Consider the following 27,652-nt stretch of genomic DNA (forward strand, 5'->3'; position numbering starts at 1 on the left):
TCTGCACGCGCAGAATTCCGCAGATTTTTCCGCAGATTTCTGCAGATTTTTAGCCCATTATTAATTCTGTTTATGTACTTGAGTAAATGTGTAAATCCGAATTTATTCAGTTTTTATTCAGTAATTTATCACTTTTTATTTAATATATTAAGGTTTTAGTTATGATACTCAGTTGGATACTCCCAAAATAATTCCGCAGAAATCCGCAGATTTTTACCAAAATTCTCCGCAGAAATAGCAAAAAACGTCCGCAGATTCCGTCTGGCCCTACTAATTACCCTAACCTGCCTAAAAAACCTAATTAACCTAGTTAAGCCTTTAAATGTCACTTTAAGCTGTATAGGAGTGTCTTGAAAAATGTCTTGTCAAATATTATTTTCAGTCATCATGGCTAAAATAAAATAAATCAGTGATTAGAAATGAGTTATTAAAACTGTTATGATTAGAAATGTGTTGAAAAAATCTGCTCTCCGTTAAACAGAAATTGGCTAAAAAAATTTAGAAGCGGTCTTATAATTCAGGGGGGCTAATAATTCTGACTTCAACTGTATATTAGATTAGTCAGTACTGAAGCCAAATCTGGAGCTTATCTAACAAAATCACTTACAATAACAGTTCAAAACTAGTACATCCAAATTTATGTAAGGGAAAATACAAATTTAAAAAAGAAGAAAAATCAAAAGAAGCAATAAATAAATAAACAAATAAATAAAAAAAATGGAAAATTGGAAAATTTTGTAGAAATTTTGTAGGTTGTAATTTTTTTATGCAACATTTTGCTTGAATTTAACTGTATTATAGTTCAATTTCTAAATGTGTTTGAAGATTAAAATAATATTTTAATAAACATATCTGTTTAATAAATCTGTTTTGTTTAAATGCACCAAAATACATTGCCCATATTCACTGAGAAATGGATGCAAATATTAATTTTTTAAAATAGGGTATACTCAATTATGCTGAGCACTGTATATTTACATTTTGTTGGTGTCCTTCAAAATGTCTTATTTAATTAAATTGTTTAAAGACTACTACACTGAAAAAAAAAAGATTTCTGCAATATTGTTGCAAACAACTTTTTTTGGGTTGAATTTAAGCAAACAAATTAAATTTTGTGTAATGTCGAACTTAATTTGTTTGATTAAATTCAGCTCAAATAAATTCTTTACCAAATTGTTTAAAATTGTTTTCCTTCTTTGAATCATTTTTTTCAGTAAAAAAAAATTAATTATTTACATCAAAAATGAAGGTTCTAAAGCTTTCAAAAATATATATTAATATATTTTAACAGCAATATCAGAAGATCCTTCTTTGTTTTCAAAGAATATTTCAATAACAGCTCTTTTCCCCAAATACTTTGAACAAAATTGTCAAAACAAACCTTTTGTATTAAAAATACATTTGTTTTTATACTTCAAAACTTCGTTATTTTATTTACATGTTTGTAAAGGCTTCTAGTAAAAACTATTTCTTTATCTCAAGAATAAAGGTTCTAAGGCTTTGAAAAAATATTAAAAAAAAGTATATGGAAAAATTCAAAGTATCTTTCAATGAACTGCTCTGTCCCCTAAATGTATACTTTAAACAAAATTAGACCAAAACAAAGTACATTTGGAGTTTGTTTCATGTGTCTGAAACATTCCAGAGCAGTTCACTTTTGGGTTAACACCTTTGAACTGTAATTAGTTTGTCAATTATGTAAACAGATGTGACTTTGAGGCTCCATCTTTATTGGCATATACAAATCATATATACTTTGTTTATTATGCTAAACACAGGTCAAAATCTGTTGACCTGTATAAAACTATTGAAAGCAGCATTGACTCTGTTATGCTATTAATATAAAGTCCTGTATAAAAAACATGAGGTATTTGTGTAAATGTGTTTAAAGAATGATCATTTCCTTCCTTTCCTTTGGCTTAGTCCCTTATTCATCAGGGGTCGCCATAGCAGAATGAACCACCAACTTATGTAGCGAATGCCCTTCCAGCCCCAACCCAGCATTGGGAAACATCCATACACACTCTTTCACGCACATACACCAAGGCCAATTTAGCTTATTCAATTCAGCTATAGCACATGTCTTTGGACTGTGGGGGAAACCATAGCACGCGGAGGAAACCCACATAAACACGAACAGTGACCTTGCTGTGCGGGCACAGTGCTGATCAATTGGTAGAATTTTTTATTTAAAGATTTACTCTGTTGAATTTGTCCATATTTTACCCAGCATTAGGTTGAAACAACTTAACACTTTTTTTATAGTTAACTCCTGTTCGTTCTTCACTGTTACTTTAGTTGTATGTTTTTTTTTTTGTTTTTGAGCAGAATAACAAAAACACCAGGTGAAACCAGAGCACCTGGAAACCCACGCCAACACAGGGAGACCGTGCAAACTTCACACAGAAACTGACCCAGTCGGAGCTCAAACCAGGGACCTTCTTGCTGTGCGGCGACAGTGTGAACCACTGAGCCACCGTGTCACCCTTATCACCGACCAAAAAACAAAACAAAACTAAAACTAAGAACTTACAAATGCTGTTTTTAAACCAAAATTTAAGTCAAATGTTGTGCAATACAAAGTTAGGAAAATATAGCCAAAAATAGTTTAACATTTAACCCAGTTCCACACATTTTGGGTAAAACATTTTTTAAACATAAAAGCCCTATTATGTGATTCTCTTATTTTATTATATTTATAATGCAAAGAATAATAATAAAAAAAGATTATTATTATTATTAGAGTATGCCATGCAAAGCAATGCATCCATCTATGTATTTACATTGTAGTTAAATACTTAGCAAAAAGGGTGTTTATTTCCCTGTAGAATAACTGACTTATTTAGTTATTTAAGTGAGTATCCCACAATAATTAATGTTTCAAAACTTATATAAACAAATGAAAAGAGAAAATCAATATAGGCTAGTTTAGAATGTGTTTACTTTAAAACTCACTTTATTAAGTTGTAATAGGAGTAAACATTATACTCTGCATACCTACATAAGAACTTTGAGTAACAGTTTAATTTAGGTCACAATTTGCGGTATTAACAAATGGTAGTAATGGTTAATAAGCTGTTTAGTAATAGTTAGAAAGGTAGAAGTTGGGTTCAGGTTTTGGGTAGGGATGCAGAATTAAAAATAACATCATATTTTATAACTAATAGACTGTTAATATCTTAATAAAAGGCACACAATATGCCAGTAGTTAAGAACTTGCACTGTTAAATATGTTGAGTTCCAAAACTGTCTACAAGCTGTCTTAATACAAATCAATGATGTTAATTTAATAGTTTTTACAAGTTTAAGTGTATTGAACATAAAACAATTAAGTTATCCCTAAAGAAAATTTAAGAACTGTGTTATTTAAACTTATTGAAAAGGTAGTTTAAACAAGCAGCAAAAGTCATATTTTCAAATGTGAATTAACTAACATGTTAACGAACTTGAATCAATTAATAAAAGCAACGTCACATCACGTCCAGTTTCTGACACGTGGCCTCTTGAGTCTCCGTGAAGCATCTCAGTGTGGAGATACACGCATCATCACTGAGGGAGAGGAGGGACGGGGAGAAAGTTTGGAAACGAGTGAGAGGAGGCAGAAACTGAATGAGAGGGACAGAGCTCAGCGGTCTTGGAGAACAGGAGGATACTCAAGAGGGGGGAAAAATCTCCATCTTGTTCTACTACCGACCGGGGACCGCAGCACTTGCCTGTTTCTCTTCGCATGTATGGCTTGTGGTGTTTGTGAGTGGTAATCTGCTGCTCGTGTGTGAGTGTGTGGAGGTGACGGTTCCTGAACATGCGGCGGCTGAAGGAGACTGTGTTCTGCGCGGCACTGCTGCTGCTTCTTACTATGTGCACCCTAAAGACACATGCAGGTAAAGCAGTCTTAATGAAAACTGAGAAAAAAAAAATGGTTTTAAAGTAGTTTTTCCTCTCAATTAAGTAGCTTATTGGTGCAAATTTGAATCTGAGGTACAAACTTATTTCCTGTGCACTTGTGATGCTGACTCGAGTCAGTACCCCGTATTTAATTAAATGTTTTGTTTTAGAGTGAATCTTGTCGAGTTTTTACAACAAGCTTTTAAAACTAGGGGAAGCTTAAGATAAACTTTGAATATTCATTGTCCTGCTGGTTTGAACTTGTTCGTTGAGTTCAGGATGACTGACAGACGCTAATGCGCTTTATGTTTGCTAAAAACCCGATTTCCAACTCACTCTACTTACAGATTAGATTGTATGTTTGTTTTGAGCGATTTCCTTCGGTGCTTTGCAGCCGTCTTTAGTTTATGATAATAGATTACATCTTATCTAAACAATGCGCATTAGCATTCAAATTATATTAAAATTAGATTTCCCTTAATGTTTTTTTTTTTTTTTTTTTGAATATTGATTTTGGATTTTTGGTTATCAGTTTTTCCTGTTTGTTTTATTCAGGAACAATTTTCTTGTTAAAAAATGCCATCCCCTCTCATGACCCTACTTAGCCCCACCCTTTGCTCATTCATGTGTCAAATGTTGGTCTGCACTTTGTCTGTGCAATCTTTTGTATGTCCAGCAGAAGTCATGTAACATCCATTAAACTAAACCTTAAAGGGATAGTTCACCCAAAAACGAAAAGTTGCTGTTGATTTACTCACCCTTAGGTCCTCTGAGAAGTAGACCATTTCAAGATGTTACATTTTGACTTCTTTTTTCTTGAGTGAAACATTAAAGAGACAGGACCCCCCCCCCCCCCCCCCCAATATTCAATCAATATTTACTCACTCTCAAGTGGTTCCAAACTTCCAAAACACAAAAGGAAATTATTATCAATAAATATAGACATTTTGAAGAAAGATGGAAACCTGTAACATTTAATATCCATAGTAGAAAAAAAATACAATGGAAGTCAATGGTTACAGGTTTTTAACATTCAATATCTTCTTTTGAGTTCAGCATAAGAAAGAAGTTAAAAAATATTTGTTTTTTGTGAAGAGTGAGTAAAATAATGACATAATCTTTATTTTTGGGTGAATTAACCCTTTAAACTAGATTTTTTGCCAACATATTGTGGAAGAGGAGATTCCTCCCAATGTATAATACGCTATATAAATGTAAGGAATTAATATGAATTATTATTATTTTCCTAGGTGGTTCTTAAAGTCAACTGGCAAAACAAAATAATACCTGTAGCTCTTGGTAAATCATTCATGTCTTATAAAGCAAAACAACTGAAATTTATTTACTGCATTATTACTTTGATCCACATCCTCAGAAAATGGTCCAAAAGCTGAATATTCCTGTCACAAAACAGCATATGCACTTGATGTCGTTTGTTTAGAATGGAGAGGAATATGTTGTATTTTTCATCAAAATGCTACTTGTGCTTTTTTTTTTTTTTATGGTATTAATTTTGCTTTATTTTGCATGTATATGTTTGTTTGGCTCTTAAAGAGCCAGTAGCCATTGACCTGCATTTTATGAATCACCAAGGACCACAGTTTCAGCTAAAAATCTTTTGTAATGTTCTGAAGAAAAAAAAAAAGTCACTAACATCTTGGATGCCCATGGATTTTTTTCTAAAACCACTAAACCACAGGCACTAAAACCTGGTGCTAATACAGCTTTATTAACTATAGAATCAGAATGTACCAAACTAAATAAGAACATGAATTTCAGTGCTTAATTTCAGTACCACTTAAATGCTTTAACATGCATGCCACTGCACTGCCACTGCATTGAAGGCTTTCTAAACAATCTGGAACATTTTTTTTTTCTCATTAAGAACTTTTAATGATGCAAATCCAAGACATCTTTGTAATAATGTTTGTGTCCAATTAGTTTCACATTTTAAATAAAAAAGACAAAAATGAAAGCATTTCCAAAAGCGTATGACTGCAGCCACCACACATTCTCTTATGATAACAGGTCGTCCAACATAAAATGCATTTACAGTATAGTCATCGCTTTATGTTTATGAAAATTTGTCAGAGAGCAATCCTTTTGTAGCTTTATAAAAATAACAACAGTTCAGTCATGATACTATTTTAAAAGTATGGATTTGACAGCAATATCGGAAAAAAAAAACCACGAGTAAATTACAAACAAAAATAAATTTGTCATTGATCAGGTAGGCTTAGGCTATAGTTAACAGTCTAATATGTAGTTGGATTAATCAAGGAAGAGAATCCTCCAGCAGACTGTCGCTTCATGTTTGTGTTTGCTCGTGACTCATGTCGGTTTGCTGTGAAACTGTTTAACGTTGGCTTGAGACATAGGTGAATGAGTGCTTACTGACCTGCTCCAGTAGATTAAAATTCCTCTTGGGCAGTTGGCCAAATCTGCTATTGTACAGGGTAATGTGTATGTCAACATCAAGACCCCAGAATATGGGCAACAAATTAATGTTCTTTATTGGCATTTATGGTTCTGTTGAAAAACATCAACTTTCATGAAACCTTTTCAATGCATAAGTATTCTTTCTTAATGTTAAACAAAGAAAAATATAAGTATAGTTTAAATATTTTTTTTGTGAAATTTTTTGGGGGACCACAATGGATTTCTAATACGCTTTTTTTGGAGACTATTTTAAGTGTAGTAATGGTGCATGGTGCAGTGCATCTAAAATATTTAAGTGAGGCTTGAATGTGTATAAGCATATACTCTTTGTAAACCTGGATAGCTTGAGATTAGCCTAGATAAAAGTGTAATATTTCTTGGTCATTAACCAAGCAAGCAAGTTAATGAGATTTGATTTCTGATCATTTGTACCCTTACATAATCTGGCTTCAACTGAATCTCCAGATGCTCTCTATCATATCAAATCTTTCCGGAAAACATGATCTCCAGGTTTTAAACAAACTTGAACAGTTTGTTGTCTGTCTGTCTGTCTGTCTGTCTGTCTGTCTGTCTGTCTGTCTGTCTGTCTGTCTGTCTATCTATCTATCTATCTATCTATCTATCTATCTATCTATCTATCTGTCTGTCTGTCTGTCTGTCTGTCTGTCTGTCTGTCTGTCTGCTATCTGTCTGTCTGCTATCTATCTATCTATCTATCTATCTATCTGTCTGTCTGTCTGTCTGTCTGTCTGTCTGTCTGTCTGTCTGTCTGTCTGTCTGTCTGTCTGTCTGCCTGGCTGTCTGTCTGTCTGTCTGTCTATCTGCTATCTATCTGTCTGTCTGTCCGTCCGTCCGTCCGTCCGTCCGTCCGTCCGTCCGTCCGTCCGTCCGTCCGTCCGTCCGTCCGTCCCCAGATAGCAAAATACACTCGGGCCAGTTCCGGCTAGATTGTCGCCTGCCGGAGACTTACCCCTCGGCCCAACTTTGGCTGCCGGACTCGGGCCGGATGCCTGTGGACTCACTGCCCGATTCCGGCCCGAATCAAGCGGGCCAGATGCGGCGGCCGTAAGCGAGCCGACGCTGCGCATCCGCGCCGGAATCGGCGCGAGGGTAATGTGCGCTGCGCCCCGGAGCTGGCGCGACTCTGTATTTATACACCTTATAAAACCTTTTGGTATTACATTGGTACTTGATATATGGTATTACAACCATTTGAATTTATATAACAGCAAACACAGGCTATAATGTAAACACAAAGTGTAAGCACTGCGTTTAACCTTTGAATAAAGTGCAAACTGCATACATATTCTGTAATGAAAATAATCAGACAAATGACAAAATAAATAAATGTTAAACGTTTATTGATTGCAAGAAAAAAAAAATAGTACTAAAATTTTATAAATAATTTTGTAGTGCACAAGAATATCAATATAAAAACAACAATAAAACAACACAATAAAGACACACAGAAAGATTTAAACAAAAAATCTAAATATTACACACAAACACAGATGTTTTTAAAACAACCCTGTTTTCCCAATAGACTTGCATTAAAAATTTGTAAAAAACAGCTAAATTTTATATAAACCTAAATATAGAAACCAATTTAAGATATAGCAAGAAACATCTTAAAAATACCAATGACAATCCGTAAAATATCCAAGTCAAACTTGTAAAAAGTACTGCAGAATTCTGAAGAAACATCTTGAAACATTTTTTAATAAAACATTAAAATAATAATAATAATAAACAAACAAATATATATATATATATATATATATATATATATATATATATATATATATATATATATATATATATATATAATTGCAGAAGTATAAAGTCAAACTTATTTTTAAATAAACTTGAACAAAATCAATTGCACAAACAGCAAGACATGAGTGAGATGATTATACATTTCATATATATATATACACGTCTTGTGCAATTTTATATTTATAATTTTATTTGTATTACGTTTATTAAAAATGTATCAAGATGTTTCTTCAGAATGTGGCGCACACACACACACACATACATACATACATACCATACATGTATACACACACACACATACACACACACACACACACACACACATATATATATATATATACATACATATATATATATATATAAATGCAAATGAAAGAAACAAATTGTTCAAGTATCAGGGAACATCCTAATACACTTAAAATGTTGTTTAAAAAATAAAACAAAATAGTGATGTAAACATTTGACACATTAGCTTTCTCTTCTTTCTTCCTCCATCCCTGTCAGGGGCAAGTTGTAGCTACCTTGTAATGCATTTTTCCACTTCTTTATCAGTGGCGTGGTATGGACATTTGTCCTCACTCCATCTGTGATTAAAAGATAAACAGATAATTAGTAGTGAACAAGTACTAATGTAAAAAAAAAAGAAAAAATTAGGAAAAAAGTAGGCTACCTACGAAGCAAAAAAACTATCAAAAAAAACAAATAAACTTAAAACACTTTGAAATTAGCAAGAGCTTGAACTTACCAGTTTCTTCATTTGTTCGGGCTGCTCCTTTAATTGATTTTCAAGCTTTTCCAAATCAAATTGGCCAAAGGAAGGTCAAATGTGTTTACATCTGGAATTTCATCACGTCTGTTTTGGTTTTGTGAGAATCAGGCCCAGCTGCTGCTTTATGACGTTGCATGATTTTAAAACTTCAGTCAGTCGTGCTAAAAAGGAAAAATAACAGATTAGTATAAATCAACCTGTAGCTTATTCTCATACAACTTCTGTAAATACAACAGTGGGTTAGACACTGCTGATATTCTCTAGTTGATCTTTACTTTCTAGCTGCATTAAACCTTAACAAATTTAGTGATGTCTTCAATTCTTACAAAGACATCACGAGATGCAATAAGTTCTGTCTTGATCTCAAACTGCACTAGAACAAAGACTGTAAATGTTCATAGGTGTACCGAGGGCCAGATGCAAAAAAACAAACGTTGTCGCGGGCCAAATTTTACATACATCACACAGACACGTGTGTGTGTGTGTGTGTGTGTGTGTATATATATATATATATACACAGTTGAAGTCAGAATTGTTAGCCCCCCTAAATTATTAGCCACCGTTTATTTTTTCCCCAATTTCTGTTTAACGGAGAGTTAAACATTTTTTCCTACACATGTCTAAACATATTAGTTTTAGTAACTCATTTCTAATAACTGATTTATTTTATCTTTGCCATGATGACAGTAAATAATATTTGACTAGATATTTTTAAGACACTTCTATACAGCTTAGTGACATTTAAAGGCTTAACTAGGTTAATCAAGTTAACTAGTCAAGTTAAGGTAATTAGGCAAGTTATTTTATAACAATGGTTTGTTCTGAAGACTTAAGGGGCTAATAATTTTGACCTTAAAATGGTTCATAAAAAAATTTAAACCGCTTTTTATTCTAGCCGAAATAAAACATAAGTCTTTCTCCAAAAGAAAAAATATTATCAGACATACTGTAAAAATGTTCTTGCTCTGTTAAACATCATTTGGGAAATATTTAAAAAAAAAAAGAAATAAATCAAAGAGGGGCTAATAATTCAGACTTCAACTGTGTGTAGATAGATAAACAGACAGACAGACAGACAGACAGACAGACAGACAGACAGACAGACAGACAGACAGACAGACAGACAGACAGACAGACAGACAGACAGACAGACAGACAGACAGACAGACAGACAGATAGATAGATAGATAGATAGATAGATAGATAGATAGATAGATAGATAGATCATAACAAGAACTGCTGCTTAATTGAATGCATGTAATAGCGACACCCGGTGGTTATTTATTGAATTACGTTCATTTTTGTATAGCGGGCCAGATTCTATTGATATTTATAAAAAGCCTCGCGGGCCGCAGATGGCCCGCGGGCCGTAGTTTGGACACGCCTGGTGTACTGGAATGTACAGTATCTGTGCATCTTGATGGTGGTCTTAAGATTTCTGCCATAGTCACTGATGGTGATGGTACTTGTGGTGCTGCATTGATTTCTGAAATCTTTATACCTGCCTTTTATCCAGCCTCTTTGTTCCAAGTAATTTTTCTTCATCATGGTATAGATGTGTCTATACTGTCCCTTAATCAGATACATTTACAAAACAAAACATCACTTTAGTATAGTGCCAGGGCAAAACTCACAGGTTGTAATAGATCAAGGACATAATGTTGACAGTATGTGTTTAAAATAATTGCAAACAAACCTGTTCTGTCTTTAGATGTATGACGGGCGATCATCATCCTCATCTGTCTACCAGTCAGAAATCACAGTTGCGTGTGGATGTTTGAGTCGAGCTTCCTCGTATGCATCTATAATAAAACATCACATTGTTGTTAACCTCCCGTAAAGAAAAGTTCAAATCCTGAAATACTATCAAAGTTAATTAATGCATATAATACCTATAGTGTAAATAATCAGTACACAGAAGGTTGCACAAGATTTATTCAGAGATTCATGCAGAGAGACAGCCTTATGAATCTGAGACATAGATTTGTAAGATGGTCAAGCACATGCATTATTCTGTACCCATGAAGATTAACCTACCATTGTGAAAAATGTTTGATGATGATAGCCAATAACAATAAACCATTTCAGCTGTTTGTGAAGCAATTAGTAATGTAATGTCTGAAAAGCTCATTCTATGTTGAAAATGTATCAGCAGTTTGCAGCTTATAATGGACTTTTAGCACACAACTATAACATGCCTATTCACGTTCAAAAGAGTGTGCCATTGACTTCTTTGGTCGTGATGTGCTGCAAAATGATCTCACTAACCTGTGTTAAACAAGAACAATAAGACTTAACCAACAAATATTGTTACCCATTCATTTAAATCATAATTTATCACTGTCAATAACATAAAAAAAACATCAAAATCTGCTTTAAGACGTTCAGTTTTACATTAACTGACCATTACAGCTTGAACAAAAGATATAATTGATTCACATAGGCTAACACATATGAATTAAAGTGCATAGTAATATATTTCTCTTGGATAATTTAAAGAGAATAGTAAACAGTCGAGTTTCGATAATTTTTCGTGACGCACTGCATAAACAAGATAAACAATAATATTTTATTAATCCAAAACGATTAGTTTTTATTTACACATAATCACAGAATTAATACTGTTGGATAAGTATACGCCTGTACAATGATTTTTTTCAACATCCACGGTACTTTATAATGTTAAATCAGGAAAAAAACACGTTTTGCCATGTTAGTTAATGGATTCGTCTACAGAAACTTTCTTTAACGCAAAGTTAGCATACACACAAATTCGTTTCATGTTTCTTTAAAATAATTAAAATAGTTTTCAGTTACTACACACGTTACAATCTAACATTGTGTTAGGGACAGGAACTTTCAGACGTGTTTGTAACTGTTAGCGTTAGCATACATTAGCTCCAGTCGTGTTTCTTAAAGCAAGTTAGATTTCGTATCAAACTGTTTTAAATTACTAAACGCTGTTACAACCAAACACCGTGGAAATGTTTTAAGCTCTAAATTCGCTAATTATACAGTACACAAGCAGTAAAAAGCTTACCTTTCTGACCGGAATCCACGTGATATCTTTGAAAAACCAAACTTTTTCTTCTTGTGATCTTCGTGCCATGGTGGTTGACAACCAGCTTTTTGGAGCATTACCGCCACCGTCTGGATGGAGTTTGGATCAGGAGTTTAGTAACGCATGTGTTTATTATGAAACCAACTTCTGCTTTAAAAAAAAAAACAGTCAGCACAGTAGCGTGCTATCTCAAAAATAAGCGAATTTTACATAGTTTTTCTCTAGATGACATGTATAATCTATTTATAAATAATATTGTTTTGTTTGCGTCTAAACATTGCGACCATCCACACTAAATATTCTTTTTTTTTTTTTTTTGCTATCGTACCATTAATATTTTCTCAAATTAGCATTAAACGTGGAGCTAACAGATTACTAGATAAAATAAGAACTTAATCGGTTGCCATCAGCCGAGTCCTTGCCAGAGGCGGCCCGGACTCTACAGACAGACTCGGGCCGGATATGGTTGATCGGAATCGGGCCAGTGCTTTACAGCCGCATCACAACCGCATGTGCGCGAGCGAGCTGCGGGCCGCACTCGGCCCGGATAACACTCGCCGATGCCGAGTCGGAGCCGGAGGCGCCGGAGGGCAGCCGAGCTCGGGCCGATTACTGCCTGCTATCTGGGTCTGTCTGTCTGTCTGTCTGTCTGTCTGTCTGTCTGCTATCTGTCTGTCTGTCTGTCTGCTATCTATCTATCTATCTATCTATCTATCTATCTATCTATCTATCTATCTATCTATCTATCTATCTATCTATCTATCTATCTATCTATCTATCTATCTATCTATCTATCTATCTATCTATCTATGTGTATCATGGTGTATCTATCTGTCTGTTGGTCGGTCCGTCCGTCGGTCGGTTGGTCCGTCCGTCCTTCCTTCCTAGGTGTTCATAAGTTGATTGATGATTTGATTTCATAAATAAATGAAGCAAATACTAAAACGCAAAGGGAAAAAAAAAGTTCTTTGGTATATTCTAAATTATTTTGTAAAAAAATCCTCTATGATCAGTCTTGCATCTTATAAATGAAATTAATTCTTGGTATTTATCAGGGTTACAATAAAGGTTCCATGATTCAGTTTTTTCTAAATCCCTAGTCCCAAAAACATTTGCAGACAGTATCGCAAACTTGTGTTGTTGCTCTACAGCTCTCGACTTGTTGTAAGAGGCAAGGATGCTTCCTAATGTATAATATGGATTTACAGTATTTCTCAGTCACTTTGGTGCATTTTTTACAACATTATTTAAATTTGCACAACAGTTAATGCATTTCTCAATACAATTAGTACAACCTGCAAAACCTAGTTAATATCCTGCAAAAGCGTGTCACTTATCGATAGCTCATTCCTCGAAAGCAAGTATCAGTGTCATCAAGATGAAAAGTCCTGACACCATTGTTTATGAACAAGATAGTCAAATGGCTTTGTCATGATTTCATTATGAGTTTACTCTATAATTTTGTCTATTGCAAAAAAGTCAGATTTTGGTGACACTTCCTCAATGCTCAGGAAAAAACTATATACTATTTGCTCAGCCTTTTGAAAACTACAGTACAATTAGACATCACTGCATTTAGTGAGGTATCTGAGTACAAGACACTGAATATGTATGTTTCACATTTTTACTGCATTTGATCTTTGCAATTCTAATTTATTCACAGCATTGTGCAAAAGATTAGAGTTTTTCTCAGTTACTTTGGTGCATTTCTCACAACACTAGTGCATTTCTGCACAACAGTTAATGCATTTCTCAAAACAATTAGTACAAACTGCAAAATCTGATAACCTGCAAAAGCGTGTCACATGCTCAAAATGGATAGTTCATTCCTCAAAAGCAAGTATTCATATCAATCAAAGTGTCAATATCATCAAAATGAAAAGTCCTGACACCATTGTTTATGAACAAGATAGTCAAATGGCTTTGTCGTGTTTTCATTATGACAGTTTACATTTTTTTAATGCAAAAAAGCCAGATTTTGGTGACACTTCCTGAAAATGCTCAAGACAGCATTACTGTATATACCATTTGCACAGCCATTTGAAAAAATACAGTAAAGTTAGACATCACTGCATTTAGTGAGGTATCTGAGTACAACACACTGTTGTTTCACATGTGTTTCACAAAAATGTTTCACAATTTTACTGCATTTGCTCTTTGCAATTTTAATTTAATCATAGCTTTGTGCAAAAGAATAAATGCACCCTTATTTACAACAAACATAAACTTCCTTTGGGTAAAGCTGGGCACAACTGTAAACTATATTGCAGAAAATATAATAACTAAACCTAAAACATACATAGGTCTTTAAATCATTAATGAAATTGTTCAATTTTTAAGACATTTTCAGGAAAAATAATTTAATTTTTTTAATTAGCTTGTCAGATTTTGACAGCTAGTTCAAATTTTTTTTTTTTACGTAATGACTCAAGAAAAGAAATGAGGAATATTAGTTTTATCTTGAATGACTATTCAGAATTTACAAGTTTAGTTCATTTTGACTGACATGACATAAGCAAATAATAATGTTAAAAATAGCAGAGCATTGTATGAAAGCAATTGATGCATGTCCAAAAGCATTTGCAATGTGTTGGAAGGAATGAGAAACTGCTACTAGGATGTGCACAAATGACTAATGGTTTTGAGAAATGCATTAACTGTTGTGCAAATGTAAATAGTGTTGTGAGAAATGCACCAAAGCCACTGAGAAAAGCTGTAAATACTGTGAAGCATGCACTTGAGAAAAAGAACAATGGCAGAGCTTGCAGTCAAATCTGTATCTTTCATTTCATACACCAATAACAAAGAGCAAATAACAAAGAGAATTGATGTTGATACCAGACGTTTTTGTAGCCTGTTACATTGTAAAAAATTTGGTTCCACACAATTCCTTTATGTTGTCCTGCACAATGCGATTAACACAACCGTTTTTGTAGAAATTTAAATGGATTGAACATAAAACAATTAACTTGTCCCCCCCCAAAAAACTCACATTGGGTCAACTAATATTAAATAAGTAGTCTGAACAAGCAGCAAAAGTGTTTTTTGAGTGTAGTTTTTCCAAAAATTCATGGTAGTTAAGCAGTGAATTGTTCAAGAAAGACATTTGGTCAGAAAAATCAAACTTCATGTCAGTTTGAAGGATGTTCTTAGAGATCTAGTAAGATAGAAGATGCACAGCCGTGGTGATATCAGTGCTGTCCTGGTTGCAGTGATGGATCCTGATATGACAGAGCAGGATGTGGTTAGTTGAGTCAACTGTCAGCTATTTGCATGGTTGCCCTGTGAAAGTCTAGCTTGAGATTCATGCGTTTAACTGTAGGATGTTGGAGCCACAGTTTGTTGTCTTGTCTGACATGGAGAACAAAGGAAGTTTTTCAGTTTGTGATGCTTCTGTCTCTCTTCCCCTCCATATTAATATTCAGCCCTATCTTCTTCAAAGGCCCTGACTTCTTAGGATTGTGGGTGGATGTTGCATCTTCTCTTTATGGTTGTCTAGTCCATGCCGGTTTGTGCTCGCTTCATCCTCATCTTTCACACGGCCTGTTCTGGAACTCCTGCAGGAGAGCAGCCACACATGTCCCTTTTGATCCCACTGAACAAACAAATACATGAAACAGTATGGATGAGAATATTGAAAGAGTAGAGGCCAATGGGGATGGGAGCTTCTACTCAAAAGAGCCTTTTCCTTGTCTAAACAGACATGCTTCCCTGCTGCTGAGGAGCTCGGGCCATCAATGCTGCTGTGTAAAATGTGTCATCCATCCAGTAACAATACAAGCATCTGGCTCACAGGAGCAGAGCTCCATCCTCTTTCTTTTTATGGCCGTAGAGTATGTTCTATTTTGCATCAAAAGCCTGTGGAAGAGCGATGCGCTCATTTACATCACGATGCCCATGTAAACTTCTCCTATCCTGCTGTTTTCTACAAGTCACTTCACTTTGCAAACATGGTTATAACTACATAGGCAACTATTTCGAGTCATGCATGTTTCTAGTCAACTCCAAATTCAAAGACGTTATCAAAATTGCTGGTTTTAAGGGCTTGATAAGGATCAAATGACATGGTAAAAAGCTTTCCCACATGATAATTGCTGTGAAGTAAAGAGAATGGGACTTCGACTGCAGCTGTATTTTTTATCCTATTCATATACGTTTGAGTGGCATTTCATTGATTTAATATTTTAATAATTTACTCTTTTGATGGTCAGTAGTGATACTGCACTGCAAACCCTAATACCTTGAGACTACTCAATTGATTTGAGGAAAGGGATTCCCTCAGTTGGTTCAAAGACTTTAAAATACACAAGTCATGTCACATATAGTTTTGAATGGGAAAAGTGTAACGGTCAATATGGCGAATGAAGCCCCGCCTACTAGTACAGGAGCCAATCATCAATTGCTATAGACTAACGCTTCTCCGGGGGACGAGATGTGTGCTTTTACGACAGTTTGGTCAACAAACTGTCAACAAACACACTGGTATCTCAGCAAATACTTGCTTCACATTAAGATGAGAAGTATTTCCACATAAAGCTTAAAATCTGTACTTTTAAATGAACCAAGTGCACTTAAAAACAAACGTTTTTTGGTTTCGCGAGCTATAGTCCATCCTGTCAAATGCACATCACATGACAGCAACTACTCAAACGCCCACAAACTTATAAACAAAGAATCGCTGTAATTTCTGGAGGACATTCTCCATCAAGACCAAGTCAAGACGCAATCATGCGATCATTATCCAGAGGATGATAATGTGTAACACTGCAGTAAATGAGTTTGGTGTCTTGATCTCATTCCTTTTGAATGTGCATGTGCATTAGCTTGGGCAACCTGAAAATGTGCTGATTTTTTTTGATGCAGTTTAGAAATGAAACTTATGAGAGGTGTTGTTTAATTTTATTGTTGATTCCAAATCGGTAATGTAATCTTAAGCTTGGCTAGCAATTTCAAAGAATTTAATGTTTCCTCATTCAGACAGAATATCCAAGCAAACTGCCCGAGAGGCATTTCAAAGATGGCGGCTGAGTGAAATCACTTGCCTTAAAGGGACTTCGATTGGTGTGACTACTGGGAAATCGACTACTTGATTAATTGAGCTAACCCAATGTGGTCTCTTTATTGAATTAACTTAAATGATTAAGTACAGATAACTTAAAATAGACTAAACGTTGACAATTTTCAGCTTTTATATTCTTTATTTCCTTTAAATAATTTATAAATAATGAATGGTATTTTTATGTTTTTCACCTACATAAACCACTTTATTAGGCTTATACTGCATTAACATGATGCTTAAAGGATTCTGGAATGTCAGCTTTTTAATGAAATATACAAATTTTGCGAGTTTTTAAATTTTTTAAAAAAATTTTCCCAAATGATGTTTAACAGAGTAAGAACATTTTTACAGTATGTCTGATAATATTTTTTTCTTATGGAGAAAGTCTTATTTGTTTTATTTCGGCTAGAATAAAAGTAGTTTTAAATAAATAAATAAATGAATAAAAAACTATTTAAGGTCAAAATTATTAGCCCCTTTAAGCTATATATATATTTTCGATAGTCTATAGAACAAACCATCATTATACTTGCATAATTACCCTAACCTACCTAGTTAACCTAATTAAGTTAAGCCTTTAAATGTCACTTTAAGCTGTATAGAAGTGTCTTAAAAATATTTAGTCAAATATTATTTACTGTCATCATGGCAAAGATAAAATAATTCAGTGATTAGAAATGAGTTATTAAAACTATTATGATTAGAAATGTGTTGAAAAAAATCTGCTCTCTGTTAAACAGAAATTGGGGGAAAAATAAACAGGGGGCTAATAATTCAGGGTGGCTAATAATTCTGACCTCAACTGTAAGCAAAAACTAATTCTGCAGATCTGACACCAAATAGATTTGCAGATATTGCCAAATACTCAAAGGCTCTTTCAGTACACAGCAGACATCACAGCAATGGTTTGAGTCACTACAGTATGTTGGATCACTGTGACAAACCCCACAATTGGAAACACCACACATCCTGCATATGTCCTGCATATTTAATCTCTAATCAGCTCCAACACGCTTTCTTAGAAGCTTCTAGTGAGACTGAAGGCCTTGATTAGCGGATCCAGGTGTGTTTAATTGGCACTTGAGCTAATTCCTGCAGGATATTGGCCTTCCAGGAACCCTTGGATTAAGAGTTATGCTGAGTTCAGAATGCATGATTGTAGCCCCGATTTTGACTTGCTGACAGATTTTGGAGAAACCGCCAACAAATGCCTAAAATTACAGGCAAATCGGTGCTTGTTCACATGAGTAACAATCACACTGTGTAAACAATCGTGATCTGAGAGAATCGTAAATGAGTCGCTGACACCTGTGAGATATTTAACATACTAAATATCTGGACCTGGCGATTACCATTATACCATTGGCGGTTACCAAATACCATTGGCGATTACCTACAGCCAATGAGAGAGCAGCATCCACTAGTATGGGTATATGCATGGCAGTGGGAGGTTGGGGGAGTAGTTAAAAGGGCTTCTTTTCTGTTTATTTGGACACAAAAAATTGAGGACAAAGTTAGTAAAATCCCACTGAAAGATGTTTCAATAACTTCATTTAAAAAAATCCCATTCTTGAAATATAAACTGCAAAATAAATCATAGAAATTATGAAAATGTTCCTGCCTGATGTCAGGTCACGTATGAAATTTGACTCTTGAGTTAGGGCGCACAAATTATGCCCAAAAATGTGTGTCTCTACCTCCATCACAAATTTATCTACATTTTAATGAGTAAAAATCAAACCAACATCCTACTTTATGCCTAGTTTAAACTACAGAATGTTAAACCTTATTAAAACACAATTAACAAGCTCGCCGACAAGTTGAGCAGTGATTGGCATCTGTATGTGTGAACCACTCAGTGAGTACATTTACATGGAAGCCAATAATCCGATTTTAATATGATTAATGCAATATTCTGATTAAGAGTCTACCAAGTAAACACAGATTTTTGATTAATTTAGTCCGATTCAGGTCATAATTGAACTAAACAGAAATGTAATTAGGACATGTGGAGTATGCTGATTTTAGTCACATTATTGACGTGCAGTACAGACTAGTAAACACCGCAATCAAACTATTACCATTGTGTAGGATTTTCAACTCATTTTGCAACAGGATAGTCTGTACACACATGGCTGTTTGACACTATTCTGTGCACATACTGTACTGCGTCAGTGAAGGACAACAGACAACTGCATCGTGAAATGCTGAGGTTTTTGTCCCATACGGCGTGCGGTATCAATTTAGATTAAAACAACTCTCTTCCAGCAGTGTTCCTCGCATCCAATATCTCGTTTGTCATGGGGGCATGCATGAAATATTCCTAAGTGAAAGTGAAAGTGCCAAACTGCAGTTAAAGTTGACAAATTAAAAATGAAACAGACGAAAGTACATGAAACTCTGAAGAAAACGTGGATAGTTCGATGATGCAATGACGTTAATCGAATTATGTGCTGTAACATGCAAAACGGGATCATGAAGGAAACATTCAAAAAGCAACTGATGAAAACACCTTAATCATATTATTGTCTTATTCAGATTCAAGCTAAATTTTGATCACTGATGTCTATGTAAACGTAGTCAGTGAGGCATTAAAGAGGATCTCCAATGCAAAAAAAAGCAAAACAAAAATCTAGCACGTCAAATATCTGGACCAAACAGCTGACTTGACAGCACATCCTGTTAGGCGCTGGGATGGGCTTTAGATAATAAGACAGCAAGTGCTCAACAGAAATGTCTGTGATTGGCTAAAATGAACTCTATTCACGCTCTTCATCGCATCTACCAACTGAGCTTTGCACATACTTTGACGAGGCTATCAGATGCTAAGTTGAAAGTTTTCAGAGCTATTCATTTCATGTTTATTTCACTAGCACTTTTACAATGTAGATTGTGTTAAAGCAGCTTAACATAGAAGTTCTAGTGAATAGAAACTGTGTCTGTCCAGTTTTGAGAGTTGAAGTTCAATTTAGTTCAGTTCAGTGTGGTTTATTTTCACTTCTGAAAGTCCAAACACTAAAGAGCAAATCCATTTTTGCACCGCTCCACAAGTCCCAAACCAATCAAACCAGTGGTGACAGCGGAACAAACTTGACCAATACTTCACCAATATATGTATATTCATTCATTTTCTCGTCGGATCAGTCCCTTTATTATTCCAGGTTCACCACAGCGGAATGAACCGCCAACTTATCCAGCCAGTTTTTACACAGTGGATGCCCTTTCAGCCACAACCCATCTCTGAGAAATGGTAAACAACTTACTGATTCAAATGATTCATTCCGAGTTAGTTCCCAGTAACTGATTCAATGATCGATTAAGAGTCTCCAGTAAACAACTCATCACTGATTCAAACTATCTATTCACAGTGACTCTCCTGTAAACAACTCACTGATTCAACTTATCCATTCAGACTGAGTCTCTAGTAATTAATTCACTCATTCAAAGCTCCATTCAGAGTTTCCAGTAAACAATAGCTGCATCCCAAATCGCATACCTATGCTCTATTCTATGTAATTTTGTAGTATAAATAGTTTAAGTAGTGTGTTCACATTGAAAACTTTAAAAATAGTAAGTCCACACAATCTCATTCACACACACACACACAGTACAGGCAATTTAACCTACCCAATTCACCTATACCGCATGGACAGGTGACAAACATGTAACAAACTTCTGCTGAGCACTGACTGGATGCCCCCCTGACTCTAAAATTTCATGATGGCAATGTTGGGAAGAAGAAGATATTTTGAGGAAAGCTGAAAACCTGTAATCATTACCTTCAATAGTAGGAAAAAGAAATATGGAAGTCAATGGCTACAGGTTTCCAGCTTTATTCCAAATGTCTCAACTTGTGATCAACGAAAGAAAGAAACTCGAACAACTTTGGAACAAGTGAATAGAAAGTAAATGATGACAGAATGTTCATATTTGGGTTAACTATGCCTTTGAGACTTCTCTGCTTGCCTTGCACACTTCATCTTTCCTGAGCAGATTATAAACATTCGGACAGACATTTCACAGCAAATGGAAAGTCTGCAACTTGTCTGTTGATCACTATTCAGCCATGTTAATTTGCGTGCAGTGTTTACACATCACATTTTGGTAATCTCACTTAGAATTGTATCAAAGGTGGTACTACAGTAATAATAATACAATGGAAACCCCCAAAAAGTGAGCCATATCGAAATAAATTCATTAAGTGGAAATGCGCCGTATGGTCTTTGCTCAGGACCATTCCTCTGGGCTTTTCTCATCAATGTTCTTTCTATAGTCCTAGTATTATCAAACTCGCATGACCAGCTTGAACTCTCTGAAATCTCCTTAGGAAATCTTCTTCCCCTTTACACATTGTTCTTTAAAGATCCTGTTAAGTGCTTTAAAATGTGCATTTTTATTAAATGTTTGATGTAATTTAAATTGAAAAATGAAGCGAGGGTAGGACATAGAGTAGCTCCTCCACTTTGAATAAACAGCCAAAAGTGTTTGGTTGAGATAAAGTACATTAAAATGTAGGAATGTGAACGTAGAATAGTCTAACGGTTCGGTTTCTCATACCATCGATTCGGTTCAATTCGATATTTTGGTGCATCCCAGTGCTTTGATGATGCTTTCCATACACAATTAGATTTTATTCTTCGCAACACAAGATTTTTTTTTTTTATCGAACTCTTTAAATATATTTATATATTAATATTGTATTGTAATACAACTTTGTCCTTTAATACAAGCAGTCAGATATATGAACTGCACCTTTAATTTGACCTCTTTTTTAATGTTTTAAACAAACACATTTTATACCAAATAAATGAATGTAAATATTATCCTGCTTGCTTTTTGAGCACTTTCAAGGGATCCAATGGGTGGTCATTGTCTTTATCCGCTCAACAGAAAGGGATGTGATTGGCTCTGATACTATCAGTGCTGTTCACCGATGAGTGATGCAGGAAGAACAGCCGTGGTTGCAGTATATATTCACAGTTATCACAGGTAATTCGTAATAGAAGCAGTGGAGAAACCTCGCACCTCAGACACGTCTGGATTAACAAGTATCGCTTAAACAGCCGAGAGGAGAGGAAAAGTTACCTCATGACCACGCCAGTGGGCCATATATCCAAAGTGAGAGAGAGAGAGAGAGAGAGAGAGAGAGAGGCAGAGATGGAGTTCTATGCTGCGTTCAAACCAGCCTCAGAGGAAGCGTCAAGCGCGAGTGATTCATCTTAAGCCAATGCAAAGATGCGAATGGACATTCTGTGGCATGATACATGAGAATTAGGTGGCGCGAATGACGTCATTGCTCAAATGAAGTGGCGATAGTTGAACATTTTGCGCGATTGCTGCTTGGGTTGGAAAACTTGTACTGCAGTGGACATTCCACCGCATTAACCAATCAGGAGCTTACTCTTGTCGAGGCGTGATTATGACGTAGCACCTATTGTTGGTGTCCCGGGAGAAAATCCTCCTGCCAACACCGACAATAGCTCATTAAACTGGACTCGGCTCAGTCGGAAGCACCGCTGAAAGCTTTCATCATCCAGGTACAGTTTCTGGAGGAGTTTATAAACTCACAGATCTGGGTGCACATCTGGTAGACTCAGCCACTGCTCCAAACCAATCAACGCTGTTTTTCAGTCCTCCTAAAGCACATAAACGCAGCTATTCTCTCAATAAAATCCATGTTATCCATTTAGCAATAAAGCTAAAGTCACCAGGCAGACAGAAACCCTGCCCATAATGCAAATTCGCGTCTGTTGTAAAGTGAATTTGACGTGCAAATAAAGCGAGTATACTCATAATTAAACACATTTTTAAAGTAGTTGGAGCATTTTATTTACTTGCCCTCGCCTTCTTTGTCATACTTATTCTACAGTATAGGGCAGCGGTTCCCAACAGGGGGGTTGCAGCCCACAATGGGTTCGCATCGATCTTTGTGGGGGGTTGCGTCCTATTAAAAAAAAATCTTAAACAGTAGAAAATTAGGAGAATGACCATGTTGCCTTAGTTCATTTTATGCCCTAGCTCAGTGGATCAATAGGTACCGGGTTGCACAAGAAATCATTCATTATTTCCATTTTATTTATTATCTGAGTCTGAAAGATCTTTTACTTTAAAAACGTCTTTTGTTTTGAAAAATGACCATATTCTCTCGCTTACATTTCGGTCATTTGAGCGCCCAAATTTACCCCTCAAGCAGAAAAATGAGTAAGAAACAGCGTCTTTAGAGAGTTTCTTTGCTAATGGAAAAAGGCCCAATGAACGACCTGCAAACTGCCAAGGAATAGATCTACAACCCACTTGTCAACAAATCCAGCATGACTGTGAATCCAAGTGAATCCAGCATGGCTGTACAAGATCAACTGATGGAGATTGCAAGTGACGGTGGACGGGGTCGTTCGCATATCGCATATTTCTAGAGTCTGCACAAGTTTGTTGTTTCCAATGGAGGCGCTTGCGTGCACAAGCGGCATGACGTGCTCGCACCAATGAACTTGTGCGAGCACACTGCGAGTCACATGAAAATATTGACCGATCAGATTCAGCTTGTATGGAATATTCCCATTTTGGTAGGACAAATTTTTTCAGACAAACACAGAACACCCAAACACTGCAGTGCTTTGTACTTTTCTCCATAAATAAAACTTGTATCAGAGAGTGACAGCAATGTTTTGTCAGTTTGTCATCCTCTGAGATAATGGTTGATGACGCATAGCAACCTACGAAACACCACCAACCCCCCTCAGTAAAATTAAGCGTTGACCTGTGCGTGGTGATAAAACGTTTAATGGACAAATTTGCATCACTTTGCATCAAAGAAACAATTAATTTTGATCTAATCAAATGAAATGCAACTGAGAAGCATCTTAAAGTGGGTGGGGCTTGTCTCACTGAAAAGCATTTGATTGGTCAGACGATTAGATGAGAAACTTAAATATACGGTGACATGAAAAAAATCGGCAAGCTCTGGATGTTTATACCGTGTCACAACTGCGTCACTGTTTTGGAAAACACTAGCTTACAGATATCCTTAAAACTATCGGACTGAATTTTTTATTTTAATTTCACTGTGAAAATTAGTTAAAAAATGGTAAATCTAAGTGCAAAGTGCGCCTATGCTGTAGGCTCAGTTGGCTTTTAGAGCACTGCTTATCCTAGACTGGGAGGGGTTTATGTGTTTAATGTGTATTCTGGGGTGGGGAACGGCAGTGTTTAGTGCTGTTATAGAGAGATGCAGGTGTTTCCTTTGTGGACCCACTTACAGTGGACCCGGCTGGACGTCTAACAGTGAGCAAATATCACAGAACAAACCTTACAAGCTGAGGAATGTGGGACTGATGTGTAATGATGCTCAGCTCCTACAATAGTGCCGTCCACTCAGCAGTTCCCATAATCTGAGTACGCTGGATCCAGCGTCCCACAGTGCTTCACAGTACCATCTGTAAGCTCACATACTGCCATCAAAAACTCAACACGCTAGAGGAAGAAAAGATTCTGCTTCAGATAAGCCAAATCTCCCTGCGGGTTTGGTTGCATGTTGCGCGGGATGAGATGGTATTAAACAATCTCATTCCGGCCAAACTGTGGGTTTAGTGGAGCGTGACTCCTGAAGGGAAGAGAGATGGGGGGGATTCCAGGTTTTTCGAACAGCACCCAGCCACTATTGTGAGCAGCTTCCAAACATTAGTGATAACATGAAACAGACCTCAATCACGTTTATGCTTCAAGCGTATCTCTCCATCTGTTTCATTTAGCATTGGACCATTGGAGAGATCTCAGTTGATTACTTCCACACAGAAAACCACCATCCTACGCTTTCTTGGAAAAGTATAAGCAAGAGAAGGCTATGATGAAAGACAAACAATGCGAAATAGGATCCAACACCACACAGAAAGAAATTTGAGATTTGAAATGTGTTTTTTTTTTTTTTTTTGAGGAAAGAGTGTTAAAGTATGGCTGAGGGGTGGTGAGCTGGGAGTGTTTCCTGAGTGTCTTTGGGCATGTCTGAGCTGTATTGTTCCATCTTTCCTCGCTTCATTGCTTCTGCTGTCTATAGAGGGTTTGGCTCCAGGCCTCTTGAGGTCAGGGGTCAGGACCAGTAATTCAATTATGTTCGTCCTCAGAAGGTGCTAAATGTTGATTTTCAAACTGTTTCCAACTTTGAGTGTATGTTAAATTAGAAAAGTAAAGTTTGTAGACAAACTTTATAGTAGCTTGAGAAAGCCTAGCCTAAATGTTTGAAGTAGATTTAAAGTTTAGATAATTGAAAAAGTTTAAAACAGTTGGCCTAATTAAGTACACATGTTAACATGTTTTTAGTATGAATTGGCATGTTTCTTGCTAGGCGGTTGCTAGGGTGTTCTGAATGGTTAATATGGCACTGATTGGTGGTTGCAAGGGTGTTTTGACTGGTTGTTAAGGCATTGCTAGGTGATCTAAGTGGTTGCTAAGGTGTTGCTAGTGTGTTCTGAGTAGTTACTGAGGCATTGATAAGGTGTTGTATGTGGTTGCTAGGTGGCTGCTAGGGTGTTCTGAGTGGTTTCTAAGGGATCGCTGGGTGATTGCTAAAATGTTTTAGGTGGTTGCTTAGGTTTTCTAGGTGGTTGCTTAAGTGTTCTAAGTGGTCGCTACGGCGTTGCTAGGTGGTTGCTAAACAGTGGCGTAGCGGACAGGCCCTATGTGATGAATTACCTATTGTATAAGAAAAAGATTCGTTACTCAGAAGCTTTCTAAATCAGAACTCGATGAGGATCTCTTGTGGTTAAAGTATGGTAAAGCACTGTGTTGCAATAATGTCAAATGTTCACAACTGACCAACTCATTCATGTAGTACATCAACAGTAATATAAAAAATTACTCAATTACTGTAGTTTTTACACATAAGGTATGTTACGTTACACCACTGATGACTGTTGTAAAATCCAAGGTATTTAAAAGAATTTACATTTATCGTATTTCAACTAGTCCTTCACCCACCCACTCGTTCCAAGTGGGGATCGAACCGGCGACTCCTGAATGGGAGGCGGATGCTTTAAGGAGGAGGCTATGAGGGTGATGCTTTGAGGCTGCACTCGCCAGCTGGCCTCCGTTAAACACTATACTACGATATGTAGTGGTTTTCTTTAAAGATTGTTGTAAAACATACGCTAATACACTTTAGTATGGTTCAAAATCTTTTTACTATAAAGTACTATTGTGTTTTAGTTTAAGTACTGTTGTGTGGGACTGGTGCAGTGCTTTGAAACAGTAGAAATGTAATCGACTCCTAATCTCTCGCTATACACTTTACTAACCCATGAGGGTGTTTAAACCTTTAAATCAATTTAAAGCAGTCACATTGGTATAGGCGAAAATGAAGCTTCGGACATAACTGATCATGTGATTATGGCAAAACGAATCAAGCTCCGGTACACTGCTTCACTGCGAGATGTATCTTTGTTTGAGCCATGCTTCGAAGCCTCGGCGCACAACGTCACATCACTATGGATTAGTATATAGTTAGAATAAATTGGTATGTTGTTAGTATGTCCAATGTAGGGTCAATGGCATTTTTTTTTACAATTAAAGTCTATAGGACAGATGCCTGGGTACCGTAATTGGTTGCTAGGATGTGGCTAGTAAGTTGTAGTAAGTAAGATTGCTAGTCTAATAAAATGAGCCCAACCTTGAGATTGTATGACAGTCTAGCACAAAGTTATGAGGTCACAAAGTTTGGTCCAATGTTAAGTCAATGGGACTTTTCCGAAATTTCTGGGTCAGTTTTTGGAAAACCGTAAGTCAGATCAATTGAAAAAGATATAGCAACCCGAGTTAGACCAGTTTGGAGGTTTGGAGTAAGTTTGGTGGTTGTAGTATGAACAGTCTATGAGGATATGCATATAGAAATTAGTCTCACAGGAAGAAGAAGCATATTCATTTAATGTAGTATAACAGTAACTTTCTCAAGCCACCATAATTCTGAAACTCTTGTATAATAGCAAGTTAATTGTTGATTTAGTTTGTGTTTATTTATACATGTCCTGGAGTATATGTGGTATTATGATTTAAACATTTGTGGAGAAAACATTTGTGGGCTGCTGGAGTCATTTTCACTGTGTGGGAAATATTCCTGTGGTCTTGAGTCAGTATGGGAGTATATACTGCATACTGGCTGATGAATAAAAAGGGAGTTCCCTCAAATCATAGTTTATTTTACAGCTAATAATTTAGCTAAGACTCCTATCTCATGTGCACTGCTTTCAGTAAACAAAGACGCAGGACAATTTGAGGTTGATTCTCAAAGGATGTTCACTGCGAGTTCAGCCAGCGTAAACCATAATGTATAACGTTACCGATTAGTACAAACATTAGATCAGTGACACAATGTTTTAACAAGAGCTTAACCAAAGCCCGTCACTGGTTCATTCAGAGTTTCCTTGGATAGATTGGGGTGGTAATTGCATAATATACTAAAAATAGTATATTCGTTGTTTGAGTTTGGCTGGTTTCAATGTTGTTCTGACTCCTTTGGGTGCTCCCTGCATTGGGGAAGAGCAATGAAATGTAACAAACCAAATATAAACCAAAGCAGATCCAAAAAAGCAAGAGTGTTCAAACATGTTGCTGAAAGGCTATCCTGTAGTGTTTATCTTGCCTTCACATGCTATCAGAAATATCCTACTTACCACAA

General features: G+C 36.0%; 1 protein-coding gene and 1 long non-coding RNA gene across 2 annotated transcripts in view; one reads left to right on the forward strand and one right to left on the reverse strand.

The window, feature by feature from the left end:
- The window catches only part of LOC147846065 (uncharacterized), a 700,063-nt gene that overhangs the window by 482,505 nt on the left and 189,906 nt on the right, over window positions 1-27,652 (forward strand). The gene's annotated exons all lie outside the window — the stretch shown is intronic.
- On the reverse strand, window positions 7,234-11,981 carry LOC147846069 (uncharacterized). Its single transcript, XR_015481319.1, has 6 exons — window positions 11,910-11,981; window positions 10,566-10,671; window positions 10,371-10,441; window positions 8,846-9,030; window positions 8,481-8,684; window positions 7,234-8,028 (listed from the first exon to the last, which is right to left on the reverse strand). It is a non-coding gene; the product is annotated as an uncharacterized LOC147846069 (long non-coding RNA).

The sequence above is a fragment of the Danio rerio genome, chromosome 3 (genome assembly GCF_052040795.2).
Source record: "Danio rerio strain M-AB ecotype USA chromosome 3, GRCz13ab, whole genome shotgun sequence".
Taxonomy (NCBI): domain Eukaryota; kingdom Metazoa; phylum Chordata; class Actinopteri; order Cypriniformes; family Danionidae; genus Danio; species Danio rerio.